This window comes from Panthera pardus, unplaced genomic scaffold, assembly GCF_024362965.1.
Source record: "Panthera pardus isolate Hobbes unplaced genomic scaffold, ASM2436296v1 HiC_scaffold_1, whole genome shotgun sequence".
NCBI lineage: Eukaryota > Metazoa > Chordata > Mammalia > Carnivora > Felidae > Panthera > Panthera pardus.
In genome coordinates this window covers 14,809,772-14,833,605 of record NW_026526654.1, presented here as the reverse complement: position 1 = coordinate 14,833,605, position 23,834 = coordinate 14,809,772, and the positions used below count along the sequence as shown (strand labels likewise).

Here is a 23,834-nt window from a genome sequence, read left to right as displayed (position 1 = left end):
GCGTCTTCATAGCTATTAATTCATGTTACAGCCACAACATCCTTTGCAGTAGGTAAGCTTTCTGCAGTCTATGGATAGAAAAACAAGCATGAGGTGGTCCCGGGACTTGCCTGAACTCAGCGTGCTAGCGAGGCAATGATAGAAAGCTGGCTTCTAAGGTCATGTCTTTCCCCTGAGCAGAGTCAAGGAACAAAGCGTTGTGTTGACCAGAAAAATTCGCTCCTGGTACCAGAACCAACTTTAACATTAGAACAGAGATATAAATAAGTCGTATGGCAAGGACCTGGTGCCCAGGGATCTCTGTTGCATGGCCACGGTCACAAGGCACGACTGAACGTTCCAGTCCGTCTTTCCCCTGCTGAACCTGGGTCACTAGGAACCAGAAAGCACATTTGTTCAAGCACATTCCATTTGATAAGCACAAATAAATGTATTCAGTCGCCTGTATTCTAAAATTCTCCAAGCAACACCACCATCACATAAATAAAAGAAGCCAAGCTGGAAACATACCTATAACTTCAGGCTCGTGCGATGTTTTGTAAAATACTGATTTTAATATCTGCTCAAATGCAGAGAATGAGTGGGAGTAGGGGACACACACACACACACACACACACACACATACACACACAAAGACCATCTGTTACTTATTTAAGCCATTCTTAGACAAGAATATATTACTTTTCAGGGGAAAAATATTGTTCTTTCCAGAGGAATAGGAATGTGATATAAACAATGAGATGAGATAAAGCTGTTTATATCAAAGGGTGAATCAGATTATAACACTGAAAAATAGTACACATTTCCTGTTATTGCTGCTATAAGTAAAACAGTATTTGAAAGACAAATTGCCATGTTACTATTCTTGAAAATCCCAGGCTCTTCTATAAGTAATGACATCTTGGTAGACATGAGACCAACCGAGTGCAGACATATCTCCATCTACATAATTTAAGGGGGAAAAAGAAATCAAATGTCTCTCCTTCAGAAAAGAGAACACGTTTTCCTTTAAAACGTAAGGAATCTACAGAAGCTTAAATTTAAGGCAAACAAAAGCCACAAACAGGGAAGGGAAGACATAAGCATCAAGGATGCTCCCAGGGGACTGGATGCACAGCCCCGGCTCTGGAGACCGTGTTTGGGGCATGAGTGCCAGGCAGTGACCCAGCAGGTCCCCAGATTGGACGTGATCCCAGCTGTGCACAAGCCCCAGGAGCCTCGATGACTGCAGCTTTAACAAGACACAGGACAGAGGACACTGACATCCTCACCTCGGGCAGTGGGCACAGCACATTGCCCACGTCAACCACACAGGGACACACACGTCGTAGGTATTTACCACCCACCCCACCACTGGCTCCCATTCAGGGCGGGCATCCACGGAAAGCAGCCTGGGTCTCAGCGTGGACAGACAGCGGCTCTCAGCGACTGGCCCCTGCCTCACTCCCACCCCACCGTATCTGGAAGCTCTAATCCCACCTTTTAGCAACTCCGATCTCCTGAAGGCAAGGAGCAATTACAGCAACAAAACTGGGATGTCTACAGGTCTCAAACATCCAGCGAAAGTTGGCTCCTAGCCCTGCCCTCTCTGGCGGCCAACGGGGAAGCATCTGTGTCCCAAAGTCACAGCCAACTTTGAAGGGCAGGCTAACAGTGGATCTAAATCCTTGTAACATAAAGTTGGCCTTCTTGGAATAGTTCTTACAAGTTTGAGTCTAGAGATGTCCTCCAGAGAGGGGTAGAGAGATAAATACCTATCTCTGCTCCTCCCCCCTTCCCTGATTGGCCTGTCTCCCTTGCTATGGTGCCTAGACTGTCCCCAGTGAGGCCGTGAGAGGTCTCAAGAGGACTTTGGGAGGCTCCCGAATGTCGCCCAGAGTGCCCACCTCTCTGCTTGAGGAGCCTCAGTGCCACAGGGGACGTGTGGCCACCTCTGGGCCATGGGGGGAGAACAGTGTTAAGAACTTGGTAGCAGTCCCGTACTCCATCTACATCACATCTCCTCTGGCCCTTCAGCATCTCACATCTCTTCCCTTGATCCCCAATCTCACTGTCCCTTCTGTTTGTGCCCCTCTTGGAAGACAATGCCTCATGGTGGAAAGACGCGCAAAGGAAAGAATCGGCATTCCAGAGTCGTCCAGGCTCAGGTTTGAATAATCAGCTCGATCACATCAATCGCTCAACCTCAGGCAAAGTTTAACCTCTGTGTCTCCACCTGTCCAATGTGACAATAATGCTATGTGCTTCCCACATTTGTTACGATAATTAAATGAAATAATGAGCCTATGGTGCTTGGTATTTGGTTGATACTTGTTCAATAGTTGTCTTTTTTTTTTCCCTCCCTCACTGCCCTTTCTCTACCCACTTCCTGATTGAAATTGGATCGGGGGGGAAAACAAATGAACGAGTTATGGAAAAATCAGAGAATTTCAGACCCAGAAAGTCATGGAAGGCTCGTACAATCCAATGTGCTTATTTTAAAACAATAGATGAGGGCATTGAGGCTCAGAAAAGTGAAACAACTTTCCGGCCACACACCAGGTACATGGGTAGTTCACGACCCCGTGAACAAACCAAAGGGAGAGAGAAGGTGTGTGGCTGCCATTTCTGCGTTCTCTCTGATCCATATTTCATTCAGAAAACATAATTCTATGACTAAAAAAAAAAAGCCTAAATGATTTTTATTGAAATTCTTCAAAACTGGGATCATTAATCAGTTTACACTTCTAACCCATAAGTTCAAATCTTTAAAATGGTTTGCCCAATTTTTAAATGATTTCGTTATTTTTGAGGGGGGGGGGAGCGCTTGAGCGGGGGAGGGGCACAGAGAGAGGGGGACAGAGGATCCGAAGTGGGTTCGGCGCTGACAGCAGAGAGCCCGATGCGGAGCTCGAACTCACGAACTAAGAGATCGTGACCTGAGCCAAAGTCAGATGCTCAACCGACGGAGCCACCCAGGCGCCCCAGTTTACCTGCTTTTACAATCCCTCCCAAAACATCCAAAGAGTCGAATGCACATATTTCCTATCCGTCAAACCACAAGTATCTGGCCACGCTCTGGTTTTCCTCTACCAGCTCCTGAGCCCCGCACTGGAGCCAACCCAGGGCCACCCTCTGCGCCCCACCAGGCTCCCGGGCTTTCTGCCTGCCCAACAACATTGAGGCTGGCTGGCCCTTGTCTCTGTAGGATGGGACACGGTGACTTGATAAGACAATCCATGCTGGGGTGAGGGCTGAGTGGAGGCTGCTCAACTCACCCCTCACACTTCTCTGTGGTTTTAGGTAAAATGTCTCACTTAGCAGTGACTTGTGACAGTGTGCCATCGCCGTTTCTCCGAGGGGCTTTCTCGGGAGAAAAACGTCTGTGTGTGTGTGTGTGTGTGTGTAGGGAGGACGGGGTGCTTTCTTTGTTCCCAAAGCCCTGGAAGAGGCTTCTCTGACTACAGCATCTAGACCCCTGTCTGAGTCAAGCCCCGTAGTCATGAATTCTTTCTTCAACACCATTCATAAAAACAAGCATGCGTGACTAACCACGAGGTGAAGCAGTGACACAGTTGATGGGACTTATCTCATCTACCCAGCGTGTCAGCTCCATGTTGAAGGGGGAGACTTTGGGCACCAAATCCCAGGCTGGAAAAAGATAAAGAGCTTAAAGCAGCAAGCATTTATGTATGGGTGGCTCTGTGATCCGTCTGAAACCAGCACCCTTGAGCAGCTCCCCGAGCCCCACTTGGCCGAATTCTTAGCCTAAAAAGGACGGAATTGGTTCTGTGCTCTTCCTGCCCTCAGAGGGTCTGCAAAGCCAAAGCCCCACATTGGTTAAAGGCCCCTCTCCACCTTTATAAGTGCAATTCTGAAAATTATTCTTAATTAATTAATTAACTTATTTATTTATTTATATTTGAGAGAGCACGGGAGAAAGAGAAAGAGAGAGTCGCAAGCGGGCTCCACGCTCTGTGTGGAGCCCCACAGGGGGCTCGATCCCACGACTCTAGGATCGTGACCTGAGCTGAAATCAACCACCAATTGAGCCCCTTGTAAATTTTTTTAAACTTTTTTTTGTTTATTCATTATTGGGAGATAGAGACAGCATGAGCAGGGGAGCGGCAGAGAGAGGGGGAGACACAGAATCCGAAGCAGGCTCCAGGCTCCAAGCTGTCCGCACAGAGCCTGACGCGGGGCTCAAACTCACCAACTGCGAGATCGTGACCTGAGCCGAAGTCGGATGCCCAACCGACTGAGCCACCCAGGCGCCCCTGAAAATTATTTTTAAATGCATTATGCAAGGGACGGGGTATTTCTTGCTGTAAGATATTGAACCGGCCAGTCAAATATGCATTCATTTGTTCATTCAGTCTTTAGCCAATCACTCAAAGCACAGGTGTGTAATGGATCATCTATGGATTTGGGGTCAGAAAGACCAAAGGCAGAATGTTAGCTCCACTATTTCCCAGTTGAATACTCTGCTCTCTGATCCTAGGAAAGCTCTTTCAGTATCTGAGCCTCAGTATCATCGTGTAGTAAAAATTAGGGAAATAAGGGGCGCCTGGGGGGGCTCAGTCAGTTAAGCATCCAACTCTGATTTCAGCTCAGGTTGTGATCTCACAGTTCAGGAGTTCAAGCCCCTCGTTGGGCTCCGTGCTGGCAGGTGGAGTCTGCTTGGGATTCTCTCTCTCTCTCCCTCTCTTTGTGCCCCTCCCCCACCTCTCTCTCAAAATAAATACAATAAACTTAGGAAAATAATGCCAACCTCACAGGTTTGTTGTGAAGACTAATCCAGATTAACCATAACCCGTGCAGAGTGCTCCACACACAGCAGCGACTGGGTAGGAGAAAGCGCCTCGCCACCGACTTCCAACTTAAGGGCATCAGCTATCAGTTCGCATCAGATCAAGATCCAGGCCAACGTTGTGGGCAACGGCGCCATTGGATGTACCGAAATCCACGTTCCTCCCGCATGCAGCTCTCCCGATCGCTGCTTTGCTGTGCCCAACTTCTTGGCATTTTCCCGAGTCCCCCACCACAAGGCTGCTTCTGGTTTCCCACCTCGTCTCTGGACCTTCTAATCGGTTCCAGACAAACCACCTCATCCAACTGCCCTGCAGCCGAGCAGTGACGCCATCCTGGGTTGGGACCACTGCCTGGTTCTCAGCACAGCTGGTCAAGGGAGTGCGCTCACGGGCAAAGAGCGTAAGAGACAGCACGACGGGGCAGGACAGCATCCTCAGGAACCTGTCACCCTGTGGAACTGGACAATGAATCTACAAGATCATTTACCTCCAACGTTCTCGTTTTTAGGAAGGAACAAGGCTTATGTTTACACAGTTACAGTTACACAGTGAGTTAAATGGCTAGATTTCCCCCTTTCTCTGCTACTCAGAAGTAAATTCTTGCTTGGTTGTCCCCCAAACTATCCCCACACTTCAAAAGATTAAGTGCTTATATCAAAAATACCACATATTCCCCTCAAACAACTCCATGATTTCCTGATTACCCACAATAGGTTCCCAATGGTCACGAAACAGCATTTTCCATTTTGACAACTGATACTATGTGGAGGCCAACTTCCACTTTAGGAATTCGAGTCTAGTTAGCACCTGCCCGTCCAGAAGCCACAAGCTGGCACACCCTCACCCTTATGCCCCCCGGGGGCTCCTGAAGTGACTCTGTAGCAGACAGTCTCCATGCCTGCACGTCTCAGGTGTTGAATGAAGAAGCATCCAAGAGTCTGCCCCACATCTATCTACACCCTGAAATCCAGTAGTTTCTTTTATGAAAATAATACACGGCTGCGGTTAAAGATAAATTCAAATAGCACAAGAGCACAGTGTATCAGTCGGGGTCCTTCAGAAAAACAGAAGCAACGAGACACATATCTGTATGGGGAGACAAAGTGATTTTAAAGAATTGGCTCACGTGATCACGGTACTGGCAAGCCTCCAGTCGGTAGGTCAGGCTGGCAGGTCCGAAGTTAAGGCAGGAACTCGGTGCTGTGGGCTTGAGGCAAAATTCCTTCTCCTGGAAACCTCAGTATTGGCTCTTGAGGTCTTCCGCTGATGGGATGAGCTCAGAGTAAGGGGACAACTGTTTTACTTAAAGTCAACTGGTTGAAAGTGTTCATCACATCTGAAAACTATGTTCACAGCAACATCTCGAGCATGTTTTCAGGGACAGAGTCAGCTCTGTTGGCATCTAAAGGTCCAGTTTGGAAGAAAGCCCTTGACTTTATGCCTGATAGTCGTTCAATCTTTGCTTTTTGCCAGGCTGTGTGGCCGTCTCGTGTATGGCCAGCGGCTCTGTGATGTGGGTGCTATTAACAAACCCATGGAGCTACAAAGGAAAGGTATTAAGATCCTTTCCACCAAACACATCTGATGACAAGAAACCCTCAATCTGCAGATGGGAAAACAAAACCATGTGACCTGTTTTTATTGGGGAATTAGAGGGAGAACAGCTTGAGAAAAAATCCAGAGGTAGCGGTGCCCGGGTGGCTCAGTTGGTTAAATGTCCAACTTCGACTCGGGTCATGATCGTGCGGTCCGTGGGTTCGAGCCCCGTGTCGGGCCCTGTGCTGCCAGCTCGGAGCCTGGAGCCTGCTTCGGATTCTGTGTCTCCCTCCCTCTCTGCACCTCCCCCCACCCCCGTCTCTCTCTCTCTCTCTCTCTCTCTCTCTCTCTCTCTCTCAAAAATAAATAAACATTAAACAAATTTTGAAAGAGAAGATTCAGAAGCATTCTCGGTGCAAATTTTATTTAAAACACCACAGGTCTAGAACCCTTGAGCAACACCAGAGGGACCTAATCTGGGTTGTGTTTTCCTCGCCTCCCTATACAGACAGCAATATTCCTATTTTAAATTATTTATTATGTTGTGTTCCCAATTAAGCTATAATGTGACAGGCAAGCTACTTTACAAGGCAATAAAAAAAATAATCATGCTCCCCAGTGAGTAAACTACAAGGCCAAAAGGTGAGTTGTTTATATCCACGAGAGAACCGTTTTACGGCGGTGAAAAATGGTGGTCACGTCTTCTCGTTGTTGCTACAAGTAAAAACAGCCATAGAGGAGAACAAGATCAACCAGTTACCAGGCTCCTTGAAAGCACCTATTTTTGGAACAATGACAAAGCCGTGTTTGCACAGGGAGCAAAAAATGATTGATAGAAGGGGTGAAAGGAACCCAGTCCTGCCCCAAATTAGGGCCCCCAGGCGTAGACTGAAATGTTGGAAGGTTCAGGAGCAGAAAAGGCTCTCCCTGAGTATGTGAATGGCCGGAAAATGCACTAGTAGATTAACCTGACTTGAGAGACCCATCTTCTTAACAAGATGAACGAATCGTATCTTAATTTCAGGTTAGCGCGTCTACGAAAAACTAGAATGATGTTAAGGGCCCTGCCTTGTCGCCAGGGTGGTTTATGGGAGGCCTGAGGGGCTACATATGGCCACCAGAAGGGAGCCGGTCTCCAAACAAAAACAAAACCCACCGAAAGCCCTCACCCTCCAGGAACGCCAGAGTGACCACCTGCCGAGAGGCTTCATACGTTGCAGCTGGAAGTGGCTGGTGACAGGTGAGCCCCAGGGGTGAGAGAGGGGACCGGGGTGGGAGGGGAGGCATGCCGTCACAGCTGTCTTCTGCCCCCACCCCGGGGGGTGGCACAGGCTGTCTGTGTTGCGAGTCTGTGTATCCAAGGAGGCTGCAAGAAGCAGGAGGGAAGGGAGAGGAGGAGAAAGCATATGGACTTTCCACGGACTGAGCCAGGTCCGGAACCCAGAAGAGAAGTGCCCTCCTTCCAGGCGTCGGATGCAGTCCCTCCGAGAAAGGACCTTCTTCTCCATCCTGTTACTCATTCGGCGTCCTCACTGCCAAGAACCGCGCCCACCGAGCAGCGCCCTCCGTGCCATTCGCTGCCTGCAGCGATGACTCAGCGCGTCTCCGAAAGTTGTACTTTTCAGCCTCAAAGGCAAGGAGTCCTACCAGCCCCTCGCTCCGTTAAATTCTGTCTCTTGCTGTCGCGTCTTGGTCCACTGGGGCTGTCATCACAAAATACCATAGTCTGGGGGCTGAAGCAACAACCGTTTATTTCCCAGAGTTCCGGAGGCTGCAAGTCCGAGATCGGGTGCTGGCAGACGCAGGGTCTGGCGAACTCCCTTCCTTGTTTGCAGATGGCTGCTTCGCTGCCGTGGCCTCACGTGACAGGGAGACGGAGATCCCGTGTCCCTTCTCCTTTCAAAAGGCCACTAATGGCGTCACAAGGATCGCACTCCTAACCTCATCTGACGGTACTCACCTCTCAAAGGCCCTTCCTCCAAACAGCATCACCTTGGGGGTGAGGGCACAAACGTATGAATGGGGGCGGGTGCATAGGGGACAGTCTCCCACGAAGGCCACCATCCATTCTCTACCCCTCTGGAGCATATGCTGCTCCTCAAGCCGGAGGAAAACCCTTGTCCCTCTCCCCTTGGGTTCCCACTGGTCTCGGACAGTGCCGCAAGCGACAAAATGTGGCAACAGAGGTGCCGTGCCTGTGCCGAGGCCAGCCTTCCAGCTTTCTTCAGCCTGCTGCTTGGAAGCCCGTCTCCATGCCGGAAGGCCGACTACTCCCAAGTCAGCAAGTGGTGAAAAGCTCAAGCTGGCTCATGTGGCGAGAAAGGGGCACCGCGGAGCCAGCCGCGTGAGGAAAGCCTGTTTGGACCTTCCAGCTCAGCCCCAACGGTCCGCTGAGCGGAGGAAAAAGTGAGACCCGCCAATGGCACGAGGAGCAGCCTCGTGAGCCCTGCCCGAATTCCTAACCCACCATGTGCTTTCAAGCACTCAACCTGAAGGTCGACAGGTCTGCAGCAGTCGAGCGTTAAAACACACAGAAAGGTTAAAACATGTGTTTGAAGAAAAGCCATCCGGCAGCCACATAACCAGGACTCACAGAAGCTGAGGCTGTCTGGGTGTTTCTTACGTCTCAAAAACTTCCTGCGTCCCTTTCGGTGGGTCTCCATTCGCAGTCTTTGAACAAGCGGCAGGTTTTTGTGTTTTGGGGGGGGGTGGGGGGTGGGGGGTGGTTTCATGTTATTTTGAGAGCGCCAGGGGCAGAGAGAGAGAATCCCAAGCAGGCTCTGCGCTGTCAGCCCAGAGCCCAGTGCGGGGCTCGCACTCACAACCTCAGATCATGACCTGAACCAAAGCCAAGAGCTAGACGCGTAACCACGGGAGCCACCCAGGCGCCCCAAGGGTCAGGTGTTCAGTCACCCCTGGGGTCAGAGTGCTAAAGCAAGGCCAACTTGTAGATTGCTGTTCAGCTTGAGGATGGCTGACTTTGGATCAGAAGCAAATCCTTGGCTGTCACCTGGGGCACGGAATCACACTCTTACAACCTTGACGGATACCAGAGAGCTGGGGCTGTGTTCTTCCCTCTGGAACATCCCACCTCTCGGTCTCTTTAGGCTAACCTGACTGCACCAGGCCAGAACCCCGGGGTGGGCCGGGGACCCTGCTTGCTCTCATATCCGTGTGGATCCCCCACAATTTCGGGGGACACTGTATGTAGGTCACAGAGACAAATGGGAATGGAGAGGAACACAACTCTCGCCTCCAACAACCCAATACCGTTGCCTTCCACGTGCTAAAGAGATTTTCGGCTTTTCCACAGTTTGGAGGAGTGGTTATTACCATAGGACACTTTCCTCAGTCTTCAGTAAATTTCTGGATTCAATTTGCGAGTTTGGACATGGATGTGAATATTTTCCTGCCACTGGGAAAACAAATTAAGCCTGAGACTTGCTGGGAATGACTGGGACTCCAAAGGAATCCCTCTACTAACACGCAGTGCAAATTAGAAGCCAGAATAATGCCTCATCATTATAGCCCCACCGACAACTAGTGCTTTGGGATCTTTTTGATTTGGGGTTTCTCCTTGGAAGAGCCATGTCCCCTGGATCAGTCCTCATGATCCTTCCCACGTCGGATATGTATCTTGCCCTATTAAAGAAATGCAACCCACCCCCCCCCCCACCCCCAGACAACTCTCTCATTTCCTAGAGACACCTGCAGAATGAAATTCATCGCAAGGGATGGAACATGGACCTTGGGTAATTAACACACTGCAGGGTCCAGTGCTTTCCAGTAGGTGCTCTCTGGCTAAAAAGTCAGTTCACAGCATTAAAAATTGAACGGTCATGCAGAAACTGCTGCTGATTCATCACGAGCAGCCCCCCAACTGCCCCATCACCTCATGAAGTTTCATTTTTCTGGTCAAAAGCACCAGGGAGATTGGTGATTTCACAGACTGTCCTGAGAAGAAAATAGAAGAAATTCACTCCCACCCCCGAAAAATGTGGCTTTTCCCGGATGGAACTCATTGTGCAAAGCAGCATGAAAGTAAAGACACTTTGGGCAAATTCGATGTAATGTTTACAAAATGCATTTATTAAACAGACTTTCTCCGATTGAAAATTTCCATTGCAGGCCCGGAAAAAGAACAAGGTCGGTTTCTATTAAATAAGCCTATTTTATGCAAACTTCCAAGTCAAGTCAGCCAAAAACAGTTATAAAAGCATTCAGAGAAGGAGGACCAGCCTGCGCCCCGGACAAAACCGTGAACTTGGTGAACTCCGTCTCTGGCACCTCCGGCTTCCCTTTATCAGCCCATTTCTTCCCTACCCCGGGGGGACTTTGCTATTTGGTTCTCAAAAGGGTCATTCAGTGTGCCCCTGCCACCGATTCGAATGCCAGAACCCCACACCAGGCATAGACTGCAGAAAGTGAATTTAAGCTAAGGACTTTTCTCCCCCTCAGTTGTAGAAGGAATGTTTTCTCCAACTAAAGGGAAGGTGTTGGGGTGCAGGGGGAGCTTCCCTGGCTCCCACATTACATCCTGGAAAACGATGTTTAGTCTTCTCACGTGGAGGCCAGCTCGAGTACAGAGAAGCGTGTAGGCGTTTTTCCGGGATGACATAGAGCAGTGGTTGATGAACGGTGAACTCTCTGGAACTTCAGATTTTACAGGTATTTTCTTAAAGGACACTAAGAATACAGCTACTGTCCTGGGGGAGGGAAGGGAGTTCTGGGGCTTCAAAAGAGGCAGGTTTTTCACTTGAAAATGGTGTGAGGTAATGCAACTTTAAAAAAGAACATTATGGGGGCGCCTGGGTGGCGCAGTCGGTTAAGCATCCGACTTCAGCCAGGTCACGATCTCGCGGTCCGTGAGTTCGAGCCCCGCGTCAGGCTCTGGGCTGATGGCTCGGAGCCTGGAGCCTGCTTCTGATTCTGTGTCTCCCTCTCTCTCTGCCCCTCCCCCGTTCATGCTCTGTCTCTCTCTGTCCCAAAAATAAATAAAAAACGTTGAAAAAAAATTAAAAAAAAAAAAAAAAAAGAACATTATGGTCCCACCAAAGAACTGATAGAGAAATAGTAGGTCAATTAGACAGAAGAAAAGTAGCCAAACATAATGTGCAGAATTTTAAAATAATACCGGGGGCACCTGGGTGGCTCAGTCGGTTAAGCGCCCCACTTTGGCTCAGGTCATGATCTCACAGTTCATGGGTTCAAGCCCCGAATCGGGCTCTATGCTCACAGCATGGAACCTGGTTGAGACTCTCTCTCTCTCTGTCTCTCTGGGCCTTCCTTGCACATGCTCTCTCTCTCTCTCTCAAAATAAATATAAACAAACTTTAAAAAAAAGTTTCTCTCCCTCTGCCCCTCCACCCTGCTCATGTACACTCTCTCTAAAATATATATATATATTTTAATTTAAAAAGTAATTTTAGAATTAATATATGCCCATTGCTTTTCCAAAATCAGAAAATACAGAAATTTTTTTTAATTTTTTTTTTTAACGTTTTATTTATTTTTGAGACAGAGAGAGACAGAGCATGAACGGGGGAGGGGCAGAGAGAGAGGGAGACACAGAATCAGAAGCAGGCTCCAAGCTCTGAGCCATCAGCCCAGAGCCCGATGCGGGGCTCGAACTCACGGACCGCGAGATCGTGACCTGAGCTGAAGTCGGACGCTTAACCGACTGAGCCACCCAGGCGCCCCAAATACAGAAATTTTTAATGTTTATTTATTTTTGAGAGAGACAGAGACACAGTGTTAGTGGCGGAGGGGCAGAGAGAGAGGGGGACACAGAATCTGAAACAGGCTCCTGGCTCCGAGCTGTCAGCACAGAGCCCGACGCAGGGCTTGAACTCAAAAATTGTGAGATCATGATATGAGCTGAAGTCGGATGCTCAACTGACTGAGCCACCCAGGTGTCCCAGAAAATACAGAAATCGCTAAAGAAATTTTTTAAATAGGGGTGCCTGGGTGGCTCAGTCGGTGGTTACAGGTTGAACTCTTGGTTTCGGCTCAGGTCATGAGCTCACAGATCATGGGATTGAGCCCGGCGTCAGGCTGTGGGCTGACAGTACAGAGCCTGCTTGGGATTCTCTCTCCCTCTCTCTCTCTCCACCCCTCCCTCCTCTCTCTCAAAATAAATACACATTAAAAAAAAAAAGTACAAAAAAATAAAATACGATGATCCTGGAAATAGATATTATACATGCAAGTACTACTCATATATATACACATAGATACAGAGATAGGTAGATAACATAGAGCTTTCCTGCATTTACCAAACCAAGTGGAGAGAGTGAGGTTAGTTGTGAAGGTCTGTGGAGAAGTTGATATTGGAGAGGATATTCTTTTTTTTTTTTTTTTTAATGTTTATTTTTGAGAGAGAGGGAGCGTGTGAGCAGGAGAGGGGCAGACAGAGAAGGGACAGCGGACCTAAAGCAGAGTCTGAGCTGTCAGCACAGAGCCCGATGCGGGGCTTGAGCTCACAAACCGTGAGATCGGGACCTGAGCCGAAGTGGGACAGCCAACCCAACCGACTGAGCCACGCGGGCGCCCCTCCAGCGGATCTTCTTACTATGGTGTCATTTCATTCGTTCATTCAACAAAGCATCGTCCCAGGCAGCGCGAGATCTATCAGCTGCCCCAGGTAAGTAGACACAGCCTTGCCCTCAAGATATTGTCACTCTGTCGTGGAGGGCAGACGCGATCACAGCTATCTGATGTGATCTACTTTCACTAGACAGGGGTACAAACCTACTGTAGGGCTGACCCTTCCCAGTCGAGCACACAAGCGTCCCCAGGTGCTTTCACGCACCAGATCCAGCGGGGAGCCTGCGGGCGGACCCAGGATCCGGTGCACCGCTTACTTAAGTCACACTCACACACGCCCTCATCGCTCCCAAAGCACCCGGTCCAGGACCAGATGCTTAGGCACGTAGGTGGCTCCAGCTTCAGGCAAAATGGTTGCTGCGAGTTTTGCAAAATCATGCCAGCTCGGTCTCTCCTCTCCCCCGGCAGGCTTGTCCAGGCATTCCGCCCTCTCTCCGGCGTCACCCACGTTGAAATGGGGGCTACCGCAGGGAGCTCAGTCCCCTCCCTCCCAAAGGCCTGTGGGCTCCTAATGAAAACCCCTGCCTCCTTCGCCAGGCATTATAGACGCCAAAGGGAAGCGCAGCCTTTGCTCAGACAGAGGAAAAAGAAATCTGAAAAGATGATTCAGCGATCCGGCACCCCCTCACATACCCAAGCTGGGAGGGATTTGCATCACCCCCACATGGCCAAAGGCAGGAAGTCAAATGACTTGTTTTTTCCATAATTGGGAACATCCCAGATGTGTAGGAGATAGGCGATGTTTTTTGTGCTTGAATCTCACCAGCATGCTACATACACACACGATCAAGTCCTTATAATAATGACACGTGTTACACGGAAAAGCACGAGGTAATGTGGACGTATCCATCAGAACTCTAAACTAGTATGCGGGTGGGGGCGGTGGTGGAAAACTGGGGTACAGAAGAAGGCTTTCCCAGGGGGATGATGGCAGGCCAAGGCTGCTGGGTGAATACGAGTTCCCCAGGTAAGTGGACAGGCAGGGACAGGTGTGCATGAGGGTCCACAGCCCAAAGGAGCTAGCTTGCCCAGGGAGACCCAGAGGTGACAGTGACCCAAGGTCAGGATGGAGGGGGGCCACCAGGTCCTGGTGGTACGCAGGGACTCCCCAGTGCAGACCAACGAGAGGCATGTGTTCCTGCAGAGCCCACGAGAAGGCGTGGAAAGCATCTTCCGGAAGGACAGGTCGACAGCACAGGACAACGTCTCCACTGGCCAAGGCAGTAGAAAATCATGAAGCGTGTTGGTGGACCAAGCTGATCTTCCCAGAGCAGCCCTGGTCTGACTTCTTGTCCTGTCCGACTACAGAAAACGTGCCGGGTCACTACTCTCCCCTGATTCACAGGGGTTACAGCACCACCACCCATAACAAAGCGTCTATACACATAAGAGGAAGAATGAAGGAACAGAAAAGCAAATGGGGTAACATGTTAAGAATAAGTGAATCTGGGTTGATTCGTTTCCTATTGCAGCTGTGACCAATTAGCACAACTTTAGTGGTTTGAAACAACACAAATGTATTCTCTTGAGGTCCTGGAGGCCACAAGTGTGAGGTTGGGTCTCGGTGAGAAGTCAGGGGGCGGCAGGGTGGGGCGCCCCGGCAGGGGGAGGGGAGATTCCCTGGCCCTCTCCTTGGCTCATGGCCCCTTCCTCTAGCTTCAAAGTACGTCACTCAGGGAGGGTCCTGCTTCTTTCGTCAACTTCTCTTTACAGTCAAATCTCCCTTGCCCTCCCTCTTATAAGGGCATTTCCAAAACCGGTAGGGACCCACGTGGATCATGCAGGATAACCCTCCATGCAAAGTCCTAGAGGGGTCCCGTCTGCAAGGTCTCTTTCTGCCCTACAAGCTGACACTCTCTGCTTCCAGGCAGTATAACCTGATAGGTGTGATTCATCCTACCGCCCCAAGAACAGGCAGTATGGGAGCCCTGATACCCTTTTTTTTTGGTAAATTTTCCATCCATCTGAAATTATTTTAGAATAAATTGTTTTGGGGGTGGGGGGTGCCTGGGTGGCTCAGTCAGTTAAGCGTCCGACTCCTGATTTGGGCTCAGGTCATGATCTCATGGTCATGAGATCAAGCCCCGCGTTGGGTTCTGCGCAGACAGCGTGGTAACTGCTTGGGATCCTCTCTCTCCCTCTCTCTCTGTCCCTCTCCTGCTCGCTCACTCTCTCTCTCTCTCAAAATAAAGAAATAAACTTTAAAAAAGTGTTTTTAAAAGACGAACACGTTTGGAAATAAATTATAATAAATTATAAGATCCCTCTAGTCAAGGACGTCAGCGTCCCTTGACGCAATGTCTTCGACCCTCTTCCCCCTCTGTTCCGTGAAAATATTTATTAAATCATGCCTGCCCAACAGCATCTTGATTCCAACACCCACACGCTTGATTTTATTTTAAAGGCAAACGCTGACACGTGATCCCCCCCCACCACTATCTTTTTTAAAGGCTGAGAAAAATCCTTAAGTTTTCCCAGCCCTGAAATTTATAAATTTGACCTTGTCAGAGAAGTCATGCTTCTACAATCTTACGAAGACTGTAGCAATTGAAGACGTAAGAAATCATCTCGGGGGCTTTTATTTTCCTGAACATTCTTGCCTGCACGGGGGACAATCCAGCACAACGGTGAACGTCCCCTTGCATCGGCTCCGGGTCTCTGCTCACCGCCACCCGGGCGCACAGGCAGGTGGTTTGAGCTTCCCCGGGGCTGTTGCTCCAGTAACGTGGGACTTTTCGGTTGTCCCTGGGCTCCAGCCCCTCATGTTTACACGGATAAGCCTCTCCTTCCTCCCAGCTCTGTCCTTTCATTTCGATCAATTGTTCACGGGGGCACCTGGGTGGCTCAGTCGGTTGAACATTGGCTTCGGCTCAGGTCATGATCTCACAGTTCACGAGTTCGAGCCCCACATTGGGCTTGCTGCTGTGGGAGCAGAGTCCGCTCCAGATCCTGTCTCTCTCTCTCTCTCTCCACCCCTCCCCTGCTTGTGCTGTCTCCCCCTCTGTCAAATATAAATAACCAGTAAAAAAAAAAAAAAAAAAAAAAGAGAGAGAGAGACAGAAGGGTCTGAGAACTGTACAGATGTTAGTTTGTTTATTTAAATAAATAAATACATTGTCCAGGAACCGTACCTACTGTATTATTGTATTATTACCATCCTGTTATCATGACTGATCTTAAGGTTTTTGTGTGGTGGGAAGGTCAGTGGGAAGGAGGAAAACAGGTGCATGAGCCAGGGGTCCAAAGAGCTAAGGGGCCTCGGTCAGGATTTTGCAACCCTCCCTGTACCCCAGCACAACCGACCGTCGGACCCAGAGGATATTCCTGTTGCAGATACACAAGCAACAGCTGTCGGCAGGGGGGCGGGGAGGGGGCTGGGGAGAAAGATCTGGAAAACCAGGCGAGGCTCAGAAGTTTCCCTAAGCTTCAGTTGCCGTGGATTGGGCAGGATGGCCTGGAGCCCCGGCTAAGACAGTTTCTCAAGTGGATATAAAGCTAAATTCAGGTTTTAGGGCAACAGCTCCATTCTAGGGAGGGGTCTGGAAAACTCATAACAAAACATTTGAAAACCTATACAAGCAATTTCCCGAAAAAAGTTATTTGAGTCACCAAAAAAAAAAAAAAAAAAGCAGTGGGGGTGGACTTTGGACTTCCATTCGGACTTTGAAAGAATCGCTAAACAAATAAGGGATATTAAACATAGAGTAATAAAGCTGGTTTGCAACTTGTGCCTTGACCATATTTCTGTAAGAAAAGGAAGTCCTGGAGATTGTCGTCTCGGCTATTTTCATTGAATAAGAACTGCTTTCCAGTGTTTCGAGCATTGGGCAGAGCAGCGGATTACCGTTCAAAGCCTTTTTCCAGAATATCCACAGAACCACCTTGCCTCTCAAAGGTTATTTGCTTCTCTGAATTACAACCCCTTCGGGGTCCACCCCACAAATTTCCTTTCCTATGGTCTTCCCCACAATCAGGTGGGGGGGGGGCGGGGAACATGATAGGCCCCCGTGTGTTTCAATATGTTATCTTGTCTTTCCAGTATGCTCCAGACCGAATGTTTGCACCGTCCCCGAATTCATGCGTTGAAATCCTAACCCTCAATGTGATTGGTGTTCCTGGGAGATGGGAGCTTTGGGAGGTGATTGGGTAGTGAGGCAGAGCCCTCAAGAATGGAATCAGTGCCTTTAGAATAGACCCCAGAGAGCTCCCTCCCTCGGCCCTCCCGCCTGGTGAGGACACTGGGAGAAGACACCACCATCTGGTTCTGTGAACCAGGAATCGTGTCCTCGCCAGACGCTGGATGGGCCAGCACCTAGACCTCAGGCTTCCAGTCCCCAGAACTGCGAGAATTAAATTCCTGTTGTTTACAAGCCCCAGTCTGTAGGATTTCGTTACAGCAGCCTGAATTAAGACAAATTCCTTCATAACAATTTTGCTCGTTTACCCGACGAAAGGTACCCTAGTGACGGCTCCACCTGCTCCAGATGTTTCCCCACAGATATTTTAGGAGGGACCTGTCACCGTGATGACTAGGTTACTATTAATACAACAGCACCGTCAGCAAAAAAAGAACAAAGTTCGCACTTCCCCTTTGGCAGACGTCGCCATCCAGATCTCTGTCACCTTCTATTTCACAGAATGATAGAGGAGGCTCATTTCTTCAGTCTTCGGTACGTCCTTATCTTATGCTGGGTCTAAGGAACACTTGGGGAACCAGAGTGATTGTAACCTCCTACCTCTTCCGCCTTCCTCTCTCTTCTCAGATCAAAATCACAATCTCTGCGGTTAACTGGCTGGCTCCCCCAACACGTTTCCTGATTATCCCCTACTGACCTTCGGGACTTTCAGCAAGGTGCCTGCAAGCAGGGGGTAGGTTCTGGCTTTATCTGATCCTGTGTCAGGACAAGTAATGACGGCGCCCTCTTTGATTTCAGCTGCTTTCAAACCTCACCAAAGGAGGACTTGAATCCCTCCAGATGACTCTCCGGCTTCCCTATCCTCCTTCATCTCCAAACGCAAAACCCTCACATTGCCTCCCCTCCTCCTCCTCCTCCTCCTCCTCCTCCCCCTCCTCCTCCTCCTCCTCCTTCCCATAAAAGAGAAAAAGATCTCAGGTTGTTTCACGGACAAAGGGGGACCCTGTTGTTATAGATGTGCGTGAATATTAAGGAGCCTATATTTAGCGTGTTAACAACCACATCTAAGAGACGACATTAACGTTTCACAGAAAAGGGGCTGTTTGCCAAACCGGCTTACACTGACCTGAAGAGGTACTGGGAATTTTCAATTTTGAGGTTTCTGACCGCAGTGAGGAGGCCCGCCGTGGCCCACTCTGCCTGGGTGCACCGTCTCATGAGATCTCTGTGTGGGGGTTCCTCTGGCGACATCGAATGACACTCCCCCCTGGCAGCCTCTTGAAAAACGGCTGTTGTGTACTTTCACTGGGAAGAGCCATTGAAAGCAAAACTTGATGCTGAAATACGGACAAATCTACAATTAACTACTCAAAACACATGTTGAATTTGCCACCAAGAAACAATGGACGCGCACAGAGATTTTAAATCGGACATCCACTACGCCTAAAGACACACATCTAAGCTTACGAAATTCAAAATAACGCTTGCTCAAACTTTACCAAATTTGAGAGCAGGCTGGCTCCCTCGGTGGCCGCGAGGGACATCCGGTCCATACCTCTCTCCCAGCCTCTGGTGGTTTCCTGGCAATCTTTGGTGTCCCTTGGCTTGCGGAAGCTTCACCCCCATCTCTGTCTGCAGACATGTGTATGTGTCCAAGTTTGTCCTCTGTACAAGGACACCAATCATATTGGCTCAGAGAGACCCGCCCCTCCCCCCCCGCCCCTCCCCCACTGCAGTGTGACCTCATCTCACCTGATTACATCTGCCAGGACCCTATTTCCAAAGATGGTCACATTCTAGGGTAATGAGGCTTAGGAATCCAGCATCTGAATTCAGAGGGAACACAATGCAATCTGTGACACACCACAATGTTTCCTCTTCCTTGGAGACACTTAGAAAAAGAGGCCAATTGTGCCACCTAGGTTGCTAGAACTTTCCAGTCAGCCTCCGCCCCCTGCACCCTGTGGGGCCCTCCACGGGGCTTATCCTCCTAAGTAAGACTCCATCTCTGTACCCCACTTGAATGGTCCCCCACGTTAAAACCAGCTTTCCACAGCTGATAACGGATGCTGCTTGTTTTTGAGACGGCCTGGACGGCAAACCCGTCCTCCCCGATTTCTTAACTCCAAACAGTGAGCATCTCATGGCTGCAAAGGGCCGGGGCCGGCGTCCCTGGCAACCTCCAAATCAGAGGCCACAGGTCACCACCGAGGCTCAGCACCAGCTTCCGGCCCTGAGGCCACGCCCACCAGCCTGAACACTGCATCGGGCCCTCCTTCCGTCTACCTCCTCTCCTCAATCATCTTCCGAGCTCTCCCCAGTTTCTGAAATACGCCCCCCACCTGCCCAGGTAAACTGGTCAACCCTTAAAATTCACGGGCACGAGGTATCCCTGACGTCACCGTGTTCCCTTTTGTGAGAAACCCAGGCAGCTTGGCATTTTTCTTTTTCAAATGCCTCCCTTGGGGACAGGCTGTGACCCGGAACCCTATATGTAGGACTCTTAGTATCCAGAAACTTCTAACCCTCAAAGAGAATTCTAACCTCAGAGCTTCAAGAAAGAGTCATCCACTAATAAAACCACTATATTCTGCTCCCTTGTTAGTGTAAAATGTCAGGGTCACCGACTAAATTCATAAAAATTCCTTTATTATCAACTAAGATTGTTCTCGGAAATGGGACATCGTTATTAAGAAGCTATCTTATGGGTGAACTTCGGTGGTGGGGGTTGGGGGCATGACCCAAACATCCTTTTGTGCATTAACCATTGAGAAGTCTCTCAGTTAGAAATGAATTTATTGTATTTCTTGATATTTGATTTGCCCTTCCTATTTTAAAATAGCACATCTTTCTGAAAACGTTCTTTTACATCCCAAATACTGCTCGGAGGGAACAGTAGATATTCAGTTGTCTGTCTTACTTAATCAGCCTGATCTCTCTCACTTTTCTATCTGCCCGGAAAATTCCAAGGTCAGCCCCCTCAGCACAGGCCAGCTCGTGTTGTGTCTGGGCCATCAGAACGTTGGGTCACCGTCTTCTTTCACTACGCATCACCCTGTAATCCTGAAGGCTCACCAGGCTCCTGGGTTACCCTGATGCTTGTTGAGGACCAAGATCACTGCAGCAAGGAGGCTGTTTGCGGGGGGCGGGGAGGCACAACGATGGGGGAGCACAGCCACCCCCTAAGCCTGAGCACAGGTTTGCTCCCTGCTTTTTTCGACGTGACGCTGTCCTGCTTAAGGCACACAGCCAGCAAACCAAACGTGTAGAACTGCTCTGGATCAGGAATCAGAATTCGGCAGCAGTTTTAAGTAATTTGGAAATAACTTTCAGCTCCTCCTTTCCCTTCAACAACAACAAGAAACCCACACATTTTAAAATGTAAAAAGAGGGGCGTCCGCGTGGCTCAGTTGATTAAGCATCCGACTTCAGCTCAGGTCATGATCTCACGGTTCATGGGTCCGAGCCCCGCGTCGGGCTCTGCGCTGACAGCTCGGAGCCTGGAGCCTTCTTCGGATTCTGTCTCCCTCTCTCTCTGCCCCCACCCCCCCCCCCCGCCCTCCACTTGACTTCTGTCTCTGTCTCTCAAAAATAAACATGAAAGAAAAATTAAAATGCAAGAAGAAATTCCAAGGAGGGCAGCGCACTCCCTTTCCAATTAATTGTATTTATAATAAGATGATATATTTGCATTTATTTTCCCCTAAATAAACACACACGTGATTAAACTATGATGAAATCATATGTAAGGTAGGGAGAACGTGTGTATACTCAAATGCATGCAGGCACACATACACTTTGTTTGAATCATTCAAAATACAATAAAATATGCTTGGGGTAAAGTCACCTTAAGAGTAAAAAATCAAATTGAAAAAAGGCAAAGTTAATAACCTGGCTCACGGCTATCAAAAAACAGTGGTGTCTTTGTAACAAATGGTCCTTTTTCAGTGGCCAGAGATAATTTCTAAGTGCTTATTACCCATCTGAGCATGCAAATTTTAAATACCTTGCTCTATTATATCCATTCTATTACATCAATTCTTTCAGCAATTTCCTTGTAAAATTAGATTTGTTCTCCTGCTCTTTCCCACAAAGCACTGAACCAAGAACAGTGGTGATCTCAATTGCCTTTCATGCCAGATTTAACCTTATGATACATGCATTAAATACAGATTAACATCTTGTCTCGGAGAAACTCGCATTTAGCAGACCGGCCAAAGTTTCATTAAAATATAAATCAATATACAATTCATGAAAAGAAAACTAGGCAGGTAGGGAATCTGTGCTCTTCCTTCGAGGAAAACACACCGCTCTGCCTAGTCCCTGTGCACACAGCTAAGCTAGGCTTTTCTTTTTTTTTTTTTTTTAAGCTTATTTATTTTGAGAGAGACAGAGAGAGCACACATATGTGCGTGCAAGAAGGAAGCGGCAGAGGGAGAGGGAGAGAGAGAATCCCAAGCAGCCTCCACACTGTCAATTCAGAGTCAGACATGGGGATCGAACTCACAGACTGTGAGATCGTGACCTGAAGAGTCGGATGCTCAACCAATTGAGCCACCCAGGCGCCCCAAAATGGGCTTTTATTCAGGACCAGGAACCAAGTGGATCTTCCTAAAGTTACGGAAATGCACAAAATGGACTTTTCCAGCCCACAAATCTCAATTTGGTAACTGATTATTGGGAATGACCCTGGGACTTCCGGCCCGATTCCAGTGATCCAAGGCTATACCTTGGTGGACGGTGCCTTACCTAGACGCACTTCAGCGTTTCTCTGGAACCCACAAGAACTGGGGTACAGCTCTGTCAAGAAACCATCGGCCCTCAGGAGTTCATTTCACGGCAGGATGAAAACTCACTATTTATTTCAGGCCAGACGGGCCATCCTGTAATTGTGCAATAACTGTTAGATGGATCTTTCCATTATTCCTAGAACTGGGTAAATGTAGTTTCTGCCAGGAGAGGCTCTGTCCCACTCCTCCTCCTGTATGAGAGACATTCAGCAAGGCTCCAGAAGAATGACAATCGACTGCGGACAGGTACAAAAAAGGAACCAAAACTGCCATTTCTCCCAAAATAACAGCCATACAATATAATCAATATGTTGGAAAAAGTGGAAGAAAGAAAATGACAGATTTTTCTTTTCAAAACTCACATCATAAACCCTAAGTCCTCTGTATTCTCCCTGCATTATTGTATCCTTTTTCGAGACTCCAAGTCATATAAAAAAATCACTCCTCTTTCATTATTTCAGTGTCCTTGGAGATCTCAGCCACGAGCTTTCTATATAACTCGTGTTCTTTTCTTAATACTGAGAAATGCAGTTCTTAGACTGGAGGGCAGAAATTGGCTTTCCATACGAGTTGGGCCATCTGCGAAACTGACTCTGTGATTCCAGGCAAGTTGATCTCACTCTGATTTCTTACCTCTGCTATAAAAATGAGTTTTTACACTCAGTTGTTTCAATGGAGCACTTGAGAAGTAAACGAAGAATCTTTATGGTAAGATGTGTTGAAATAATTATTGTGGGCTCAAGCTCTATCCACAGGACACCTGTCACTCCCAGGGAAGCCACATGTTTGTTTGTTTGTTTGTTTGTTTGTTTTCCCGCTCATCTTAACTCAAACTGCAAATGAAATCATTTTTCCACTGGATTGAGTTCTTTTAATGCCACGGTGAAGCAAAACTATTGATAGATCCAGGGTTAATCGTTCCCGTAATTGTAATATTTGTACCTAATTGGAAATACGTCTCAGCAAGAAGGATATTTCCATTGCTGGATTTCTGAAATAACTATGACTAGAGCTGGAAAAATCAGACTCTACCAATGTATCATGCTAAGGTAAATCATTCGTCCATCTGGTCTCCATAGAGACCAGTTTGTGAACCCTAGGAAAGTGTTACTCAGAGAGGAAGCCCCACTGCTGAAATGGTTGTGGCATTCACAGGACTTGATTTTGGGGAATGATCTGCAAGAACTCTTTAACATACCTTAAATTGTTGGCCGTGCTAGTAGGAATAAAAGAACTGAGTCTCAGGGCTCCCGGGTGGCTCAGTCAGTTGAGTGTCCAACTCTTGATTTTGGCTCAGGTCATGACCCCAGGGTTATGGGATCAAGCCCCGAGCCAGGATCCACACCCAGCACGAAGCCTGCTTAAGATTCTCTCTCTCTCCCTCCCCCGTGCCTCTCTCCCTCTGCTTCTCCCCCACTCATGCTCTTTCTCTCTCTTAAACAAAATTTTTAAAAAGAACCAAGTCCTGCCGAAGTATGTTCAGGCCCCTTGGCATTTTGTTACACAGACAGACAAATATGTTGAAATGCTCCTGTGATACCTTCGTGCTTAGATGCTCCAGGTCGGGTCCTGGGAAGTTAGCCTCCCTGACTGTAGTGGTAAAGGTGTGCAGAAACTTCACAGAACAGCCCAAGATAGTGCGGAGCATGACGTGAGATAAGGTGGCAGAGTTTTCGCTTGTTGATCTTCTCAAGTCAAGGCCTTAACAGACCCACCTTCGTTCAAGACCTTCCCCGGCTTGGACTTAGAAAACACCCCTGACCCAGGCAAACTCACCTGGGGAGAAATGAGCTGCCTGGTTACGGTGAGGAGGAGAGGGAAGGACCTTTGCCATCAGCAGAAGAACACCCAGGCCCAGCTCTGACTGCAGGGGTTTTCAGAGTGGAATCAAACATAGAAGTTTCAAGCCATAAACTCTCAGAACATCAGAACACTTTTTCTGCTCTGAAATTTTGAAATAGACACTTTTTCTCCCC

General features: G+C 48.6%; 2 long non-coding RNA genes across 2 annotated transcripts in view; both read right to left on the bottom strand.

Annotated features, from left to right (window-relative positions):
- The window catches only part of LOC109264088 (uncharacterized), a 32,739-nt gene extending 14,031 nt beyond the window's left edge, over positions 1-18,708 (bottom strand). The window contains exons 1-2 of the long non-coding RNA XR_008417299.1: positions 18,568-18,708; positions 18,195-18,405 (exon numbers count right to left, since the gene is read on the bottom strand). This is a non-coding gene — a long non-coding RNA (uncharacterized LOC109264088). The remainder of the gene's footprint in view (positions 1-18,194; positions 18,406-18,567) is intronic.
- Positions 10,395-11,621, bottom strand: LOC128773055 (uncharacterized). The gene is made up of 2 exons (XR_008417310.1): positions 11,379-11,621; positions 10,395-11,134 (listed from the first exon to the last, which is right to left on the bottom strand). It is a non-coding gene; the product is annotated as an uncharacterized LOC128773055 (long non-coding RNA).
- Positions 18,709-23,834: the final 5,126 nt, after the last annotated feature.